This window comes from Ambystoma mexicanum, chromosome 5p (genome assembly GCF_040938575.1).
Source record: "Ambystoma mexicanum isolate Mex_15411 chromosome 5p, UKY_AmexF1_1, whole genome shotgun sequence".
In the NCBI taxonomy this organism is placed as follows: domain Eukaryota; kingdom Metazoa; phylum Chordata; class Amphibia; order Caudata; family Ambystomatidae; genus Ambystoma; species Ambystoma mexicanum.
In genome coordinates, this window is record NC_090930.1 from 234,773,236 (window position 1) to 234,789,770 (window position 16,535).

A 16,535-nucleotide genomic window follows, 5' to 3' on the forward strand; every position below is an offset into this window, starting at 1 on the left:
GGGCATACCCTATCTCTTCACAGGAAGATGGACTTCCAGAGAAAAGAAGGAAAAGAAAAAGGGGAAATTACCAGATGTATCTCCAAACTCTTCAGGTGAGGACACTACTTCACATAAGGAAGACTTTGAGAACTTCTTGCAAAAGCACCTTCCACCACGCAAAATGTTAGCAACACACAGCAAAAAGTCCTGCTCTAGAAAGACAACATTTAAATAACATTCTCCTTCATGAAGCAGCCAAAGAACTCCTTTGAAATACAGAGCACATCCAAAGTAAATACTTTGGAACTGAAGTTGACTTAGGAAATTTAGTAATTTCTGAAAACATTTGCAAAACCTTACAAACACCAACCTTCTAATAAATACATACAAAAAAGCAAAAGCTAAGTTTCAAAACACATCTGCTGAAATACCAGACCAAGGGCCTCATTACGAGTTTGGAGGTAGCCAAGCGCATGGCTACCTCCAAACTCAGGTCGGGTCCATGGTCCCTGAATGGGGAATTACAGGGCCATTCCGACTTTGGAGGGCCCAGTATTTCCCCATTCAGGGAACCCAGACCCGGACCATCCCCATTCCAATTTGATCCCCCATAGGGCTCAATGGGGAGCATGCTAACAATGGGCCCGTTAATGACAGGCCCGTTGTTAGCATGCTTGTCCCCTCGTGGGACCCGGAAAGGTCGTCTGGTAAAACCAGACGTCCAGAGCGGGTTCCGTGAGGGGAACTCGTAATAGGGTGGTAAAGGGTTAATGGCTTTGGCACCTTTGCCGGCACCGTTAACCCCTTAACCGCCTTCCTCGTAATGAGGCCCCAAGTGTGTGTCTGTTGTGGCAGACCGTTTTATAAAAAGAGCACAAAAATAATAGATATGGCCCACAAAAAAGAGGACAATGAAGAATCCCAATGGTTCCAATTAGCCTTATATCTTACATCAGAAAATAAATACAAAATAACTGTCCCCTCAAAAGTTTGCACATACTGCAATAAAAGCTTGACAATAACCAAATGCCCTCAGTTGCTATCACTAATACAAAATACTCCCACTTCCAAAGGCTCTCCAACAACTTAACTTGTACGAGAGCATTATAAACCAAACAATGCACCCATCTCAAGCTATAATACACGTTCAACCAAAAACAGCCAAATTGCCTCCATCTGAGTTATTAAATGGCATCCGTGGCAAAATAGTATATTTGCTATTAGAACTTAAAGAAAATGTAGAAACTCTAGGAGTACAACAGCCAATACAACAATCTTTGATTGTACTAGTTAATGGTGTACCAACAAATAACAAAAGAATTTGTCAACAACTAGTTGACTTAAGCAAAGTTAGACAAGCCCTACAACATCTGAAAGAAAACAATGACTAAAATAAATATGTACAAATAGAGGAAAACTTAAGAGAAAACATACATATAATTCTGGATTCACCAGCAACAGGCCAATTTTACATGCAGCCAGCATTTTAGTCCAGTATATAATTCACCCACTAAACTCCAAAGACACCATTGTAGATCCATTAGAAACATATCAAATGTATCAAGCCAAAGGGTCCCCAATAAACATATGGGAAAAAAAAGTGTAGATGCATATTCTACTCTTTCCTACTAGAAAAGGACGAAGACATGATGAAAGGTCCACACAAATTAGAGCATCAGAATATCACACTTTACAAATGTATTCTGAAGACCCCTCATTCAGACAAAATAGAGAATACATTTTCCCTTCCTGTTTGAAAGTGAACTAGCAACTCAATGTTATGGAGTTGCACAAACATTAAAAACAGGCTCTAATTTTATTTGCAGTCTACTATCACAAACATCTTGCAAAACATGGGTGGTACAAAAGAATAGTGGTTCAGATGTCACGCTGATGTATGTTGTATGCAGAGGAACTTGGGCCCATCCACAGGTTTATTTACTTTAATTTGTGCAGAGTACACATGGGATGACTTGCACGACTTCTTACACACTGCACACCAAAATAAAGTTGGAATAGATAAAAAAAAATACCAGGAGAACTCTGTTCTCTTGACCCTGTCAATGTATCAAGGTACTTTCACTATAACTTCATTGCCATGCTGCACTTCATCTGCAATAAAAGTACCCCTCCACTTGGAGAAGTGAAATACTTCTTTTGGAGAAAAGATTATCAATCCAAAGGAGCGCCACACACCCACATGCTTTTTTGGATGTGGCCATGACAGTGATGCCACGGTTTAACAGTTTATTTGAAAATACATTACTTGTGGCATCCCTTCAGAAACCCCACATAGTGACCAACATACACAAATCTTACATTTCCAAAAACATAAGTGTGGCAAATACTGCCAATGTAGACATAAAAACAAAGTTAAATACTTAAGCAATAACCCCCGAGCCGCGGGGGCATTACTGAGTCAGGAAATGCCCTGGGGGCCATTGTAACAGTCCTGAGCAAAAGCTTAACAAAGGCCGTAGGCATTACCTGACTCGGCAATGCCCCCACGGCGAGGGGCTTATTGCTATTAGTACCCGGGCCATGTGAAAAGTATTTTTTTTTCTGTTCCAAAACATTTCTGAACAGACATTTTTTTCTTTTTAAATGGCAGCCGGGGAAGGGAAAACAAAGTCTGTTTTCCCTTTCCATCGTGGCCATTGAAAAAAATAGAAAACAAATAAACAAAAAGAAATGCCCACCACGGAAACAGAAGAAGGGACTACTTGTAGTCCCTTCTTCCTTTCCATGACAGCCTGTCAAAGATCCGGAGAGAACGCGCTGAGGACAGAAGTGTTCCCAGCACATCTGCTTACGAAATGGACTTCAACAAAGGTAAGTGGGGATGCGGGGTGGGGAGGGAATTCTGTGGATGGGGGAGGATGGAGGGAAGAGGGGAAGTGGGAGACCACTTACCTCATTCCCCAGTGGCGGAATATGGCAGCCTACAGCTGTGAGGCTGCTCAGAGTGGGGGGATTAACACTGGAAATGCCCCTGTTCAGAGCCTCTTCATTGGCTGAGAGGCTGCTACTCCCACCCCCGCTGGGAACTCATATATCAAATGTCGCTTTGGCTTCCCTAGGCCAGCTTGCAAAAAAGAACAAGTAAATAGCTTGATGTCTTCTATTAGACACAGTGTAAAAGACGCATCCCCCAAACACATAAAGCATTAAAGTACATCAGTGATTACAATGCAATCATTGCCCTCTTGTGGAATGCAAACATAGACATACTACAGCCTATCTCACCAAACTGAGAAAACAGAGATAAATGACCTCTGGAATGACATATCATCTGACAAAACACTGTCACAAAAATTGTACAGCTTCAGTTTAAAAATGCTCTCCCATAGAGAAGGTGGGTGCTCCGAAGATGCAGACGGTTTATCAGGTACAGCCTTATACTGTCGAAATAGAAAGTATACGTGCCTCCTATTTTAATAAATATATTAAATATTGGCCTACGCCAAGCTGCTCGAAAGTCGCTTGCGAAAGAAATCTGTGCTGCAAGGTCCTGACCTTAAATCCATGATTTGTTGTGTAAAAGTCACCCTGTGAGCTAAAATGGTGGACGATGCCATTCCAGAATACAACATGGCCGTCTTGACCTCTGCACATAGCTAATATGTCATTTGCCTGCAGGCCACTTGTTGAGGTCATGAACTGAGACCTTGTCCTTCACTGACCTATGTGTAGAAGGATTACTGGTACAATGAAAACTAATCCACAAGCATATGTTGAGACAATGTATTCAAATACTGAACGAAGAACATCTGTTTAACTACATTGTATTAATGTTTAAGAAAGCCTGCATGGAAAACTTTAGAATACACCGTTATTGCATACACTTGTTTATACATGTATTAAAGGCAAACCAGTTATATGCGGTTATTTGAGACTTGGCACGAACCCTAGATCTGTGATGTACTAAAAGGAATATGAACCCGAAGTGGGGCTGGACATCGCGCCCACTAAATGTATAAAAAGCGAATGCATTCTAATGTACAGCGTCTCTCACTGAACACACTGAAACACGCTGGAGTTCGTTGTGCTGTACTGAGGGCTGATAGCTATCTGATTTTGCTCTGTTTTTGTAACTGGATTCAGTATAAAATAAAGTACTTTGTATGTTCCTTTGTAACCCGTGTTCGGTGTATTTCCTTTTGGGGTACTCAGCCTCGATATTCTTTTTCTGTTTTCACAATATGGCAAAACTGAACACATTGGCTAAAACCTGGACCAGCTTCATCCCGAAAAGGAGTACTAAAAATCATACCAAGAGATAGAAACAATAGCAACAAATGTACCCACACCCATGACATAAAAAAACAGTTTAATTGACCTATACTACCCACACAGAAGTATTGCTTTGTAAAACATGTGCCTGTACGGCATAGCACAAAACTACTCCTACAAAAACAATGTCACACCAGATGAGACAACTGGCAAATTTTCAGTCTCAACTTGTGAATGAGCCTAGTGAAACTTACCAACACATCCTAATTAATCATATACAGTTATCATTTAAAATCTCCACACCATAGATAACTTTATTACATGGCCCAAATGCAACTTTTTAAACATTGAAGAAAAGAAGAAGAATGATAAGGTGACTATGACTTATTTGAAGTTGCATTCAAAGCAAATGAAAGCAGTATTACAAATATCAATTTCAAATAATACAAAGAAACGCTGGTCAATGAACGCCAACAAGAGGAAGGAACTGAAGCTCTTCTAGATAAAGACACTTCTGAGGGCAGTCAAACTTCCCTTACAGGAAGCCAAGAACCACTTGGAGAACCAATCATTTTAAAAGAAGCCGAAATAGCCATGACTGAGGTAGAAAATAACATGTATCAATCTGAATAATCTGAAGAAACCTTGTCAGTTCTGAAATGACAGCTAAATGATGAACAACTCACAATTCATCTAGGAGTCACTGACGCAACTGAACATGGTTTTAAACATGAAACTTAAACTTGTGTCTGTAAAACCTATAAACTATTGCTCCTGTATGTAAGTGGTGAAGCTGGTTCTGGTAAAACACCCCTATTTAAAATATGTAGCACATTTCTCTAAAACTTAACAAACAGCAATCTTTTGGCTATTGTAGCAGTCCCCACAGGTTAAGCTGCCTACAACATAGGTGTAACTTCACAACGACTACTGTTCCTTACAGTAGAACACCAAAACAAATCTGAATATTACACATTATCAGCAGTAGCTGTTACTGAAGTAAGCAGAATTCTGAAACCAATGAAAGTGTTCCAAATAGATGAAGTAAGCATGGTTTCCAACCTCATGTTGGATTTAATTCATCTCAGAATGCAAGAAGTCCTAAAAACTGACTACAAAGAACTGTTTAGGTAAAACACGTTATTGTTTTTGGAGACCTCTTACAGTTAAAGCTCATAAAATGTCAACCTATTTTCAAAACATTGGAACACAAACAATGTTGCAACACACTAGGCAGCTTTGAAAATGTAAATCTCTAGCAGCTTTTTCACTACCTAGCCTTAATTCAAAACATGCATCAGTCTGCAGACATCCCCTATGCAAACATTTTTAAAAGCATTAGAACTGGTCTGCTAAATGAAGATGCAAAATCCATCTTAAATAGTAGAATAATCCATGAGCTAGATGGGTGAAATACATCTGCTCCTGATGTCATTGAACAATGAACTCAACATAATATAAAATGCATGCCCTTAATGACAACCCTTGCAAGCTGTAGTCAATTTAATGAGACAATGTTAAAAAAAGAAATGTTACCCATGCTGCATACCAGCTCCACAGACAAACTAGAAGTGCATGGCATTACATTCCTTGTGTGTCAATAAGCAACAGCATGGTTAAATAGCTTAGAAAAATATATCTCTAACACAGTTGAACTGGAAAAAATATTAACTTTGTGTCTAACCTACAAAGTAATTCTAAAACATAACCTTGACATAGAACAAGGATTAGTGAATGTAGCAATTGGAACAGCTGTTGGTTTCCAAACATATTCACGTTACATCAACATTCAGTTTGTCAACGTCCACTTTGCCAAACTTGTAGAAGTTAATGAAATTGGCAGCACAATAGCTCAGTTCCTTCTTTTCAAAGACATGTACGTAGACAGAGAACAATCCTCTATATCTCTTGCATATGCTGTCACTATTCAAAAATCACAAGGTCTAACCGTAGATCACACATTAATTGACATTGGCAGTACAGACTTTATGATATGATATGATAGGTTATTTATAATGCGCTAAATACTCCGAGGTTTCTAAGCACTGACTTGGGGATCGAATCTCTGTTGTTCTGTGTCAACTTGCTTCCAAGGCAAGCACGTTACCCCTGTGCTATCCTCCCAAGACATTTAAAGACGAAATTAGCTACATAGCACTTTCATGTCTCCGTACACTCAATGGTCGAGTCCTAGCTAACTTTGATGCAAACAAAGTCAACTCTGACAATCCTTGCAACCTAGAATACAACAGGCTACATGCACTATATACTCCCATCTAGATATGTACCCTGTAACTCAACAAATAAGACCTTTAAAATAAAAAGAAAACTAATACAAACAGAAAACAGATCTCCCAACAATATCGCTAAAGAAACAACGACCAACTGCTTCTCCATCAAATAATACAACCACAAAACTGTCTACTACAAACTCAACTGCATGTCCATCAGAAGACAAAGAGAAATATCTCTTCTCAGAAACAATCTATAGGACCATCAAATGATGCAGAGGCAAACTCTATGGTTCATTTACATTCAGCAACACAACTAGAGTAAATTGCTATGCAAATGTAACAATCAGTCTTCTCTTCCAATTGCCAACAGTTTTTCACAACATTTACTTAAACGGCTCGGACCAGTTGTGTTTTCAAATGCTCATCATTCAAAGAAATGCCACAAATATTCCTGACAACATTTACAGTGTCTCAGTTATAGGGCAATAATTGAACTACTGTGCAGGAATGGTAGAATGTACCATAAACACACAGGAATATCCACAAGAATTCCTAATATACTTACAATGCAGATGGTACCAACATAACCAAAAAGAACCAAAAATAACTGTAAGCTCACTAGATTTACACACAGTCAAGTATATCACAACAGTAAGCATGATATACCACACTGCTGCCACAACCATTACAGGGCACTGTAAGAATCCCCTACTCAGGTGGCCAGGGGAGGGCTGGTGTTCTCAGATCCCAACCCTGAGGGTGGATGAGCGAGGGAGGATCACCTGGGCAGGGGAACCCTCGGAACCTGGGGTAATGGTCTGGGATATGCCCCAGGTGAGATGTAGTATTACACCGGGTAGTAAGACAAAATACTTGAGGCCATTGTAGACATTTCCAAATTAACCTCCCTTCCACCCAATAAATCTCCCTTACCAGAATTAAACAACCCCCCGTATATGGTAAATCCCCTAAGAACCCAGTACCTGCTGCACTAGGAAACTACATCTCCCAAAATCCCTGTTTTCCCATTGTGTAACTGCGTTCTCCCAGTCATTTTCTCCCTGTCCCGCAGATTATAATTTCACAAATTCCCAGTATGCTTTAACCCAACCATAAAAATCTCATCTTTCCAATTTCATCAAAACCCCCTTTTCTGACACAAACATTTTCTCACACTGTGACAGACAACGGACTAACACCAGAGATGTTTACCTGATATCTCTCAACACACAGGCAAAGTCAGGCAATTGCTGATAACTATACACACCTGACTGCCCTTTTCCTTCCCCACATGGATAAAAGGTGGAGCTCGAAAGCACACTTCGAGCAAGGCCGAACACACGAGGAAGCAGCTATTCTGAACCTGCAGTTCAAATGGAGCAGAAAGGTGGAGAGACCTGGACGGATGACGAGGAGGGAATGCCCTTGCCCTTTCAATGCAGATCCGCGAAGCCTCCGAAGGGGAAATCATAAGACCGGGAAGTCCTGCTGGCATGTGGTGTGACAGGTGTCAATAGCACACTGGGCCCTCCTGCACTGATAGCCAAAGCGGGAAGAAGCGTTTGCTGCCGTGGTACCGACCTTGACTCCCGAGACAAGAAACCCCAACAGTTCAACACAGCTGGTGAGTCAGAGAAGACAGATAGTAAAACCAAACTGTGCTGGGCCCAAGGTTGCAGGTGGCAACCTTGTTGAACAAAGGACTTGTATGATTGAACTTTAAAGAAACACTAGTAAAAGGTTCAGAATCAGAGTGGTCAGGTGTCACAGGGAGCACTCATTCATAGGACGAAAGCCCTTTTGGGTTGTGCTGTTTCATTGAAACTACAAAGACCTAGAGGCCTTAGGAGAGGCTAGTGTGAAATGTCAAAGTGTTCCCACGTGGGTCGAGCAAAACCCCTCGTATACTCAAAAGGCTTTGACACCTTGGGTAAAACTATGTGAAGCCTGACTGGGGGCTGAGACCCGAATTTAGGAAAAGGGAAAAACCGAACGGGTCTTGTGAACTGTGGCAAGAGTGACCCCAACAGAGGGATGCCAGAAGAAAGCTAGGAGAAGGGAACCCCACTTCTCTGATGAAATGATTGAATCATGAACTGTGTCAGAATAGCTACATGAACCCGATGGAGGGATGCCAGGTTTAAAGCTAGGATGCCTGCAAATTGAAGGTAAATAGTGATATACCCATAAACATTGTGATGATAAGTGTGAACCCCGCTAAGGGATGCCCACCATGGATAGATGGTTTAAAAAACGTTGAAATTACTGAGAGATACATTTTGACTGAAAGGCCATAGTGAACTTGATTGAGGGAGGCTAACGTAAACGATTAAGGATCAGAGCCCAGTTGAGGGGGATCCTGGAACGAGGAGCAATCGCCCAACGTGAAAGCTTACTAAAGGAACTTTTGTTTGTTTATTGTTTTTGGTACAGCATACTTTTTAAGGTAGGAGCCTTTTGCAGGAAAGGGACTTGGCCACAGAAGGTCCTAGCATTGTTGAAAGGAACTGCAACCTCGAGCTGGCGAGGCCCAGGAGTGTGCTGTGCTCAAAGGTCCTGCCTTTTCCCATGCTAAAAACGTGGGCAAGGGAGACCCCAACCATAGCATCCTGACTTATCATTTGGTGAACATTTCTTTCTTTTCTTGAGAACATTGTCCCACACTATTTTGTAACTTGGTTATAAGGATTGGCAATACTTTGTTTTTAGTAGAGACCCTTTTTATTTGACAAGGCACCACTCGGACTACCTTATTATTATTTGATGGTCGTAGCTTGCTCCCATCTTAGATTTCGGTTTAGGAATTTTTCTCATCCATTATACAGTTTGATAAACATATTTGAACTGTGATCACTTGTGTCTGTCTTTGCTGTTGTCACAATGAGCTCCTTACAGCACTATACTGCACATGTCAAAAAAAAGTGGTCGGTTTGAATGTAATGACACATCTGTTTCTCCAAAACATAGGTTATCAGCAAAGAAATTCCTTCTCAATATTCCATCAACACAAATGTACTCACCAAACTGTACCACAATAGACAGTTAAAATACGCCAACAGGTATCTAACTACATCCATAATACCACAGTAGTACTTTTAAAAGTTGAGATAGTTAGAATACACCAACAGGTATCTAATTACTTTTTTTTTTAAATCAGGCCTTAACCACAGTTTAAAAGACATTACAAAATTCCAATAAAAGGAAATACAATTAATTTAAAATTACTTTTAAGAGCAATACATTAATTTGGATGACATTAAAAACACTATAAAAATAATAACAACATTGAATCAGGTTAAAAACAAGGTCAACAATTCAAATGTGCCATATTCATCCACTAAAAGCTAATAGATGATAGAATAATGTCTTCTAAAGCAGAGGGCAGAGCGTGTTTAGTAGATTTTGTATTTTTCCCCAAATGTGAAAAGCCGCAGTTGTTATATCAATGGATTTGGCTCTATAAAGTGAGTTCCAGAATTGGTCAGTTTGAAAAGAACTCAATCTGCTCATTGAAATTTCTATAACTTCACAGGGGATTTAAGCTGTGGCATTTTGCCAGGATGTGGTGGTCTGTTTCAACTTCCATGCAACATATCCAACATAGTCTCTGCTCATAACCGATGCTCTGCCAAGTGGCCTGATACTCCAAGCTAGGTAATATGTTAATATGAACATAGACAATACATCTTTTTAAATGTGAGGAGCAAGGCTTGGTGAGATAAGAAGAAGCCTCATTAAATAAGAAGCCAGCTTGTCCAAAATACAAATTCTATCCCACCCTCTAGACCTATGTTTAATGATTTGCTCAATGTTGTGCAGATCTCTAACCAGGTTGCTTGGTATTTCCAAAGGTGCTAGAAGGAACCTTTGGGGTTGCCATTGCTATTTCCCAAGGTTGTAGGTAAAAGGATCGAAAAAAAAGGATTGAATGGTAAAAGGATCGATTCCAAAGGATTGAAAACAAAAGGATTGAAAAAAAATATATATATTTTTTTGGGGTCTCCCCCAACCCCCGTTTTTGTGGTAAAAACCACTTTTTTTGACTATACAAAAAACAAAAAATGAATATAATTTAAAAAAAAAATCGATCCTTTTGTTTTCGGCCCTATTGCGTCAATCCTTTTACATTCAATCCTTTTACATTCAATCCTTTAACTGGACACCATTGCCCAAGATACTCATAAATTGTTTGGAGTTGTAAGTTGCTAATGTCAATTTAAGATAGACTTTATAAAAGAGAATACATGCTGAATTCCATCCTCAAAGCTTCAACTGGAACCGCGCTAGGCAGGCTCATTCCAGAACGGAATATTTTTGCTTCAAATGTATTGAGCCACTCAGATTCTGTGGAAGTGCCTGAAGGCCATAAACTATGGCTGGGAAAATACTTGTCAGATAGATTGTCAGTAGGCCCTCTATATTATTACTGTCTTTACTGGTCATGTATCATTTGTATCATTTGAGAACCAGGCATTTTATTTTTTCCAGGTCCTAGTGATTACAAAATTCCGGCGAAAGTGGTTTGTAAGCTTACACGTGAGAGGAAAACCCAAATAGGTAGAGATATCTACCACCTAAAGTTGGGCAGTTCCCAATTTCCATATAAAGGAGGGCTTTTTTGGAAGACTACCCTCCAGACACATCATTTTTTTTTTCTTTTCTTTTTTTCTTGTATTAATCATTGTATGGTTAGACTGCGCAAATCAGCAAGTGCACCGAGCGAATGCTGGAGTCCAAAGGGGTCAGATCAAACCAGTGTCTTCAGTGTATCATGACCAGATGATGGGGATAACATTGATTTTAAGGAGGACGTTTCTAGCTACCTCTAGATAATTAGCCATATCAGCCACAAAGAGGTTTAACAATAGGGGTGCATGAACGCAACTCTGCTTCAATCCTACATTTGTTTCAGTGAAACCAGTGAGCTCACCCTCCTGATTTAACCGAACAGCAGCAATTGTATCGGTATATAGCACTTTGATGAAATGTAGCAGGTGAGGATCAATCCCCCGAGAGGCAAGTTTGGCCTAAAGATGCTGGCAGGCACTAGGTCGAAGGCTTTGCTGTAATCGATAAAGCAGCAATAAAGATTTGGTTTGGGGGAAAATCTGGTCTCTGCCATTAGATATTGGATATTGGATAGTACAGCTATTGTCTAAAGTACCATGTCCCTCTATAAAACTCATTTGAAATTATTTTAGTAGTTCTTTTCCCCGGCCCAGGTGCTGAGTTTTGCCAAAAGAATAGATGAAAATACCTTTCGACTTGTGGCAAGCATCTCCAGAAATCTATAATTGTTAGGGTCCTGTCTGTCTACTCTTTTGTGCACCGGAGTCGCGACCAACGGTAGCTATGTGGGATGCGTCCGCTCCTCTCAATTTCTCTAAACAACTCAAATAGGGCTTTAGCCCAGAAAACGTATTTGCTTTCATAGTTATATTTCCTACACTGTCTGAGCCTGGGGCACGTGAGGATTGTAACTTATTGATGATAGTAGCTATGTCATCCACCACACAGCTTTCACCCAAAAATTTATTTGAAGGAACGTAACTATCTGCAGTTGGATTCTCGTCCATAATTACAAAATGCAATGTTTTGATGTGTTCTACCCATCGGGATTTGGAGAGAGGGTTAATTTCAATGGAGGCGGCACCTGTAAAAAAATCACTAAGTCGCGACCAGGATTTGCGACTGTCATTACACTTCAAAGTTCCAAAAATAAGTAACAATTAATGCTACTTAAGGAATGATTGTTTTATGACAGCCAATTCTTTTTGCGTGTGGCTAAAAGTGTAAGCTTGCTTGGCAATTGGAGATAGTATAGGAGATAATATGTGCTGTCCTCTGACTGTACCCCTCAACCCATGATACAGCTTGCAATTAAGAAAGATCGCAGGTTCCTAGGTAACCATGGCCATGTTTCTCTTTTTACCCATAGTCATGGAATTTTGGGAGCATATAAGTTCCGCCAGTTTAGTTGTCATAGACTGAATGTCGGAAGCATGTGTTGCTAGTCAGATTTCAAGGCAATTTGGATTGGCTCGAATTGCATTATTATATTCTGGTAATTGTGCCAGCAATCCACACTATGCAATTGCCTACAGAGTTTATCTTAATGGCAGTAGTGCAATGGGAGACGATAGGAGAGTAACCTAGGCTGGATAACCACCTACACGTTTTTTTGGGTTGACCATGACATAATCTATGAAGGATTATGAATGACCATTATACCAGAGTGTGCGTGGTAGGGGTTGCCCATAGTTAATGTTAATGTTAATGTTAAATATCTTTTTTAGGGCGCAAATCATCTGTGGGCCTCAGTGTGCAGCATGTAAGAGAAGAAACAGGAAGTCTAGAAAACCAAAAGCAGACTGGAAGAAGTAAGACGTTAAACATAATAGGTCATGGCCTTCTAAGAATGGTGCCCACCTTGATCAATAGCACCAGTGGGTTGCATTGTGCAGGATTTATGAGTATCACTGTTGGCATTATTTGCCATATGCAGATGCAGATCCTGCACATTAAGATCTCCAGCCAACATTACCTTACTACCCAGGTACCAATTTTACCATGCTAAGAGAGAGGTCTTGATCAGATTATGAATTTCTGATGTTGCTGGTCCATCTGGAGGATTGTATGCATTCATAATCAATACAGTTTCATTTGTTTCAGGATCGAGTCATCGAGTGATGAGGTTGATAGTACCTGTGGCAAAGTGTGTTGAACCATAAATGGAACAATAATAAATCTGGCATGGCTCCAATAGCCAGACGGCTCCAGGCAGTCTTTTCATGAGCCCTCTGTGGGATTGCACAATGCACTATACCAGTCAATGTAAAAGTTTGAAGTAGCAGTAAAACATTGGTGGGAGTTAAATAGGAAAGGCCCAAAGGCTGGCCAAGAAAAGAATTATGTAAACAAAATAGAGAGACTGCTGCCGCATGTTGATACCAAAATGGTTAGTGATTCAAAACCAAACAGTATCAACCATTTATTTAAATATTGACTTATTCAAACCAAGTTATTTGGCCAGAGGTGTTCACTTTGAGCCAAGCCATTGACGAGGGGTCATGTTGTTGTCAGATGGTACTTGTTGGTACAGCTTCATAATGCCATTGTTCAACAGTTTGTTTTACAGCTCAGTTATTAATCGGATACATTGAAGAATCTAGTATTGATGAACGTTGAATAAGGATGTTGTTAAGTGAGGAGTTCGATTGAGAAGGCAGGAGGTTGTGGAGAAGCATTCTTCCTGCAAATTTTCTGCACGAATCCTAGGTATTGCAGTTTGTAGCACAGGATTTCAGCAGGATGACCATAAGGGGGGTCACAAACACAAAAATTACCCAATTGGTCGGGCTGCTGTTTGGGCAATTTAATATTGGCGATATCTGCTGTACTTATCATCGATTTGGGAGAACATAAAGCGCCTGATTAGAAATGGTCTCCTCCAATTTAGCCCATTTACCAGAGATTTAGGTAAAACACGTTATTGTTTTTGGAGACCTCTTACAGTTAAAGCTCATAAAATGTCAACCTATTTTCAAAACATTGGAACACAAACAATGCTGCAACACACTAGGCAGCTTTGAAAATGTAAATCTCTGCCAGCTTTTTCACTACCTAGCCTTAATTCAAAACATGCATCAGTCTGCAGACATCCCCTATCCAAACATTTTTAAAGCATTAGAACTGGTCTGCTAAATGAAGATGCAAAATCCATCTTAAATAGTAGACTAATCCATGAGCTAGATGGGTGAAATACATCTGCTCCTGATGTCATTGAACAATGAACTCAACATAATATAAAATGCATGCCCTTAATGACAATCCTTGCAAGCTGTAGTCAATTTAGCGAGACAATGTTAAAAAAAGAAATGTTACCAATACTGCATACCAGCTCCACAGACAAACTAGAAGTGCATGGCATTACACTCCATGTGTGTCAATAAGCAACAGCATGGTTAAATAGCTTAGAAAAATATATCTCTAACACAGTTGAACTGGAAAAAATATTAACTTTGTGTCTAACCTACAAAGTAATTCTAAAACGTAACCTTGACATAGAACAAGGATTAGTGAATGTAGCAATTGGAACAGCTGTTGGCTTCCAAACATATTCACGTTACATCTACATTCAGTTTGTCAACGTCCACTTTGACAAACTTGCAGAAGTTAATGAAATTGGCAGCACAATAGCACAGTTCCTTCTTTTCAAAGACATGTGCGTAGGCAGAGAACAATCCTCTATATCTCTTGCATATGCTGTCACTATTCAAAAATCACAAGGTCTAACCGTAGATCACACATTAATTGACATTGGCAGTACAGACTTTATGATATGATATGATAGGTTATTTATAATGCGCTAAATACTCTGAGGTTTCTAAGCACTGACTTGGGGATCGAACCTCTGTTGTTCTGTGTCATCTTGCTTCCAAGGCAAGCAAGTTACCCCTGTGCTATCCTCCCAAGACATTTAAAGAAGAAATTAGCTACGTAGCACTTTCATGTCTCCGTACTCTCAATGGTCGAGTCCTAGTTAACTTTGATGCAAACAAAGTCAACTCTGACAATCCTTGCAACCTAGAATACAACAGGCTACATGCACTATACACCCCTATCTAGATATGTACCCTGTAACTCAACAAATAAGACATTTAAAATAAAAAGAAAACTAATACAAACAGAAAACAGTTCTCCCAACAATATCGCTAAAGAAACAACGACCAACTGCTTCTCCATCAAATAATACAACCACAAAACTGTCTACTACAAACTCAACTGCATGTCCATCAGAAGACAAAGAGAAATATCTCTTCTCAGAAACAATCTATAGGACCATCAAATGATGCAGAGGCAAACTCTCTGGTCCATTTACATTCAGCAACACCACTAGAGTAAATTGCTATGCAAATGTAACAATCAGTCTTCTCTTCCAATTTCCAACAGTTTTTCACAACATTTACTTAAACGGCTCGGACCAGTTGTGTTTTCAAATGCTCATCATTCAAAGAAATGCCACAAATATTCCTGACAACATTTACAGTGTCTCAGTTATAGGGCAATAATTGAACTACTGTGCAGGAATGGTAGAATGTACCATAAACACACAGGAATATCCACAAGAATTCCTAAATACTTACAATGCAGATGGTACCAACATAACCAAAAAGAACCAAAAATAACTGTAAGCTCACTAGATTTACACACAGTCAAGTATATCACAACAGTAAGCATGATATACCACACTGCTGCCACAACCACTACAGGGCACTGTAAGAATCCCCTACTCAGGTGGCCAGGGGAGGGCTGGTGCTCTCAGATCCCAACCCTGAGGGTGGATGAGCGAGGGAGCATCACCTGGGCAGGGGAACCCTCGGAACCTGGGGTAATGGTCTGGGATATGCCCCAGGTGAGATGTAGTATTACACCGGGTAGTAAGACAAAATACTTGAGGCCATTATAGACATTTCCAAATTAACCTCCCTTCCACCCAATAAATCTCCCTTACCAGAATTAAACAACCCCCCGTATATGGTAAATCCCCTAAGAACCCAGTACCTGCTGCACTAGGAAACTACATCTCCCAGAATCCCTGAATCCCTGTACTGCGTTCTCCCAGTCATTCTTCTCCCTGTCCCGCAGATTATAATTTCACAAATTCGCAGTATGCTTTAACCCAACCATAAAAATCTCATCTTTCCAAATTAATCAAAACCCCCTTTTCTGACACAAACATTTTCTCACACAGTGACAGATAACGGACTAACACCAGAGATGTTTACCTGATATCTCTCAACATACAGGCAAAGTCAGGCAATTGCTGATAACTATACACACCTGACTGCCCTTTTCCTTCCCCACATGGATAAAAGGTGCAGCTCGAAAGCACACTTCGAGCAAGGCCGAACACACGAGGAAGCAGCTATTCTGAACCTGCAGTTCAAATGGAGCAGAAAGGTGGAGAGACCTGGACGGATGACGAGGAGGGAATGCCCTTGCCCTTTTCAATGCAGATCCGTGAAGCCTCCGAAGGGGAAATCATACGACCGGGAAGTCCTGCTGGCATGTGGTGTGACAGTT